Below are 5,011 nucleotides of genomic sequence, written 5' to 3' on the forward strand. Positions count from 1 at the left end.
CCCCCCCAAATCTCCAGGTACTTCCCAACTCAGAACTGGCAACCCCAATCTAGCGGTCACATTTTTGCTGACGAGTTCAGGACGGCGTACGAGTTCTTCCTCATCTTAATCTAATCCGGCAATAAGCGCACAGAGTAGAGAGGGTGACTGGCCAGTGGCCAGATCCAGGTTGGGGAACTCCTGGAGATTTGGAAACGACTTCAGTGGGGTCCAGGGCCACAGAGTCCCCCCCCCCCCCCCAAAGAATCCATTTTCTCCCGGCCTCCAAAGCATCCATTTTCTCCAGGGGAACTGATTTCTGTAGTCTGTAAACCAACCCGTAGCCAGGATTTTGTGGCTTGTGGGGCAGAGATTTTTCTGGTGGGGCTGCCATTATTTGCCATAATAAAGGGGGGGTGGCCCCCTTAGGAGCACGGACTTGAATCTGGGAGAACCGGGTTTGATTCCCCACTCCTCTGCATGCAGCTGCTGGTGTGACCTTGGGTCAGTCACAAGTTCTCTCAGAGCTGCTCTCTCGGGATCAGTCCTCGAGAGAGCTCTCTCAGCCCCACCTACTCCACAGGGTGTCTGTTGTGGGGAGGGCTAATCAGCTCGGCACATTCTTACCTGGCTCCAGCTGCTGGCCATTTTTTTTGCAAACAAAAGCCTCGTACCTTGATCCTTCTCTAAGTCAGATGTTCAGTGGTGCCCAGTTCAAAGGTAAGTGGGGCTTAACCCGGGGACCAGCACAGAATACAGGGGGCACAAGGAGTGAGGAGACTGGGTTCCAACCCTGCCCCCCCCCGTCATGAAACTCACTGGGTGTTTGTGGGCTAGGGATGCCAGCCTCCAGGAGGGACCTGGGGATCCCCCAGAATTACAGCCGCCTTACAGACTGGCCCATAGCTAAGGTGGAGCTCTTGGCGGCTCTGCCCCCTTCCTTAAAGGGCCCCCTCCCTTCTTCTTAAAGCCCTTCTGATCTCCCCAAAAGCAATTACAGCCGCAGATGGGGCGCCGCCTCACCACCCTGTTAGATCATCTCCACCCAGATCTTAATGATCTGAAGCCCCAGCAGCAGAGTGCTGGTCCGCACTTACGAACCAGGCGACAAGGTGTTCTGCAGGAATTATGCAGGGGGTCACTTGTGGCTACCAGCCACAGTAACTGAGATGGTTGGTTCACGACTGTACGTGGTCGAGCTTGCAGATGGCCGCAAGTGGCGACGCCACGTAGACCAGCTTAGGCAGCGGTGGGCAAAGGAACGCCTAGACTCCCAGCCGGCTGAGTCCCCTGAACCTGAGGAACGTCCCAGACCTCCTCTGGAGGTGAGTACTGCTGAGCCCAGTACTGTCCCAGAAGTAGGGCAGACCCCTACCTTCAGACCCACAACAGAGGGCGGAATTTTACCTGACTCTGAGATCCCAGAGTCAAGCAGGGCCCCCCAAGCTGAATTTTATCCTGAGCCTGTACCGCTACACAGGTCTCAGCGGGTGCGCCGAGCACCAACCTACCTAAGTGATTACGAATGTAAAGGAATGTTTTTACTTAGGGGGGAGGAATTTGTAATGCATTCAATAGCTGCCATTGCAATACATGAATCATCTAATTGAAGTACAATGTTAAGCTTCGTCCTGGGCTAGGATCCAAATCTATCCAATCGCATTGATAGCCCAGGAAGAACCAACCAATCACTTGTCAGCAAGCTCCCTGAGCGGGAACGTCCGTGATTGGTCCTTATGCATACAACCTTATTGGTTGGTAAATGTACAGTAGGCGTGGCTACATTAGCCGGGAGAGTTTAAAAGCAGAACAGCACAAGTGGGCGTGGTTTTTTCCTTGTGCCTGAGCATTTGGAGAGACGTGTATTGGGCAGCGTGCAGAAGAGACGCTAAATGCTGGCATTTGGAGCAAAAGATTCCACGTGACCAGAAGGAGCCCGCCCTGTCCTGCATCCTTAACGAGTTGCATTAGTCAACATCTGCCAGCAACACTTTTCCTGGTGTGGAACCGAACATACCTTCTGCTGCTCACGGAGGTCACCCTGTGTGCAGACCAGCGCATGAGTGGGCACCCTTATCTGCTGCCTATGTGCATGCACAAGATGCAATATGTACCCCCCACACACATGTACACCCCAACTGGGAGATGTCGCTTCTGTAAATGTAGGGGTGGGAGGCAAGCCCTGAACAAGAATATCTCACATCTCGTAATGAATTTCTCCAAGACAGGGATGGATTGACTAGGGGCAAGCGCCAGGGAAAATAAGGGAGTGGCGCATTGGATGCTACAATTCAGTAAAGTAAAAGCTGGCAGGCAGTAGGAGGGAAAGCTAGCTCAACAGGCAAGTCACTCGTGGTGCTTCTTTCTGTCTTCCAATGCACCGACCCCACCTGACACAGCGGGCGATTCTCCACTGGCTTTTCCCTCCGTTGTTTTACCAAACCTGCCCTGGAACAGAAATCCCCCTCTGCGTGGCATGCTGCTTTCACTTCCTTGATCATCGGATTTTATGGTACCCTCCACACTGCATGCCGCCTTCGCTTTCTTTGATCATCGGATTTTATGGTACCCTCCGCACTGCATGCTGCTTTCGCTTTCTTGGATCATCGGATTTTACGGTGCCTTCTGCATAGATTTATGGCTGTTCAGGGGTGACTTCGCAGTCAGTACGGGCGTTGGGCCGGGGTATTTGAATGTGGTTTTGAGTTGCATCTTTTCCTCAGCGGCTGGTCCTGCACCTGGCATTCACTCCACATTTTCCCAACACTGAGGGGAAAGTGCAGCTCAAAACCACATTCAAATACCCAGGGAGGCAGCACCGTACTGACTGCAAAGTGACCCCTGAACGGCCATACATCTAGCCAGAAGGTACCACAAAACCCGATGAGCAAAGACAGCGAAAGTGGCATGCAATGCAGAGGGTACCATAAAGTCCGATGTTAAAAGGAATAGGAAAGTCTATTCCATTGTGGGTTTGCTAAAACAGAGGGAAAAGCCAATGCAGGATCGTCCAGTGTGGAGAAAATGTGGAGCAAATGCCAGACGCAGAACCAGCCAGTGCCAGAACAGCAGGATCTCTTTGGGAGGAGAACGAGGAGCATTGTGTGGCGTGCAGAGATGCGGCAGGCAGCCTCCCTCAGGAATTGGGCACTTTGGGACTACAAGGTGCATCATAGTTTTAATGGGCTGGGAAATTATTGAGCCAGAGGTGATGGGTGGCAGTCTGGAATTTCCCACTAGGGAGACTCGGTTTGGGGGGGGATTTCACTGTAGGCGGGAGGCAGAGGGGGGAGGACCGTGAACGCAGCATTTGATCGCTCGCCACAGCATTCGATGGGCACGGTGTTGTTTATCCCAGGAGGTCGGCTGAGCCGTTCGGGACTTTTCTGGGATTTATGAGCTACACAGGAGCTGGCAGGAATGAAAGCCACCCTAAGCGTTGTGGACGAGGGCTGACAAAAGGGACAGGGCGGGGATGGACCGCTGACCAGGCAGAACGTGGTCACAGGAATGTTGCTGACAAGGGGGGTTTGAAGAGCTACCCCTGCTCGTGGAGAAGCAGAGAGGCAAGGAGGTGCCAGGAAAACGAGGCCCTTGTGATAGGGAACAAACAGGATTCCGGGGGAGGGGGATTCTCAGTTGAGCCCCTCCCGCTTCCACGTGTGTGGAGTAGTGGCGGCTAAGCATGGGATCTGGGAGGTCTCTGGTTCAGCTCTCACCTCCGTCATGCGCAGAGCCTTTGCTGGATCAGGCCCAAGGCCCAGCCACATCCAACACGCTGCTTCCAAAAATGACCACCCAGGTGCTTCTGGGCTTGTCCCGTCTGTCTGGTACCCAGTGGTAGACTGCCCTGAAAGGTGGAGGTTTCATTTAGCTATGGCCAGGGGTCATTTCCTGCGGGAGCGCACAGGAGCGGAGCTCCGGCAGTAAGGAGCCCAGGGGGCGGGCACATGCAACAAGCCCAGCCCCCTGCTCCCAGCAGCCCCCAGTCAGGCCACAAGGAGCAAGAAGCAGCCAGGTAAATTGCAGAGGCCTCCCCCCCGGCCTGCCTTCAGGTACAAGCTCTCCCTCCTCTGTGAGGGCAGATCTGCACGTTCCCCCCTCCCCCAATAGCTAGCAATCCAAAACAGTCCAGTGGAGCCTGAGCGGTGGGTGTTGCCTTCTGACACACTCCCAGTGATGTCAGGGGGGGTGTCATATGCAAATGAGTTATGCTAATGAGCTCCTGCACCTCTTTTTCTACAAAATGACCCCTGGCTATGGCCTTCAATAGTTGATGTCATCAGCCAGCCGACAAGAATACAGCCGTCGGAACACGACTGATCCAGCCCGCAGATGAAGCCTCCGGCCAGCTACAATGTGTGTGTAATTAAAATACTGTATGTTGTCTTCCCTATCCCCCACGAATATTGTTAGTCCAAATTTCATGGGTAACTGTAAATCGCTCTGAGCCCACAGGTGTGTGGGGAAAAGCAATCAATAAATCAAAAGTAAAAAAAATAGTTGGTTGGAACTGTTGGCCACCGTGTGGCAGTGAATTCCCCAAGTCGTCTCTGCATTTCGGGAAGGCAGGTCCTTCTGTTTGCTTGTCCTGAATTTGCTGCTCATCAGGTTCATCGGGTGACCCCCTCATAGGATGGGAGAGAAAGGCCTCTTCCCCCACCTTCTCCACACTTTTAAAATAATTTTACAAGCTTCTATCATCTCTCCTTCCTAACTGCAAAGCCCGACGCTCCTTAGCCTTTTCTCTCAGGGCCAGGTCCACAACAGCCTTTCTGAGGTGAGGTGGAAAGGAAAAGAGACACAGGAGGGCAGCCATGGATGAGCAGTGAGGGAAGGAAAGAAAGAAACCCAGAACTGAAATGGAAGCACAGGGGAAGGGAAGGCATAGGGAAGGAAGGAAGGAAGGAAGGAAGGAAGGAAGGGAGGAGAAAGGAAGGAAGGAGAACTAAGATATGAGGGGGAGGGAGGGGAGAGAGAGAGGAAGGGAGGAAGGGAGGAAGGAAGGAAGGAAGGAAGGAAGGAAGGAAGG

This window comes from Gekko japonicus, unplaced genomic scaffold (assembly GCF_001447785.1).
Source record: "Gekko japonicus isolate JY-2015 unplaced genomic scaffold, Gekko_japonicus_V1.1 scaffold2941, whole genome shotgun sequence".
In the NCBI taxonomy this organism is placed as follows: domain Eukaryota; kingdom Metazoa; phylum Chordata; class Lepidosauria; order Squamata; family Gekkonidae; genus Gekko; species Gekko japonicus.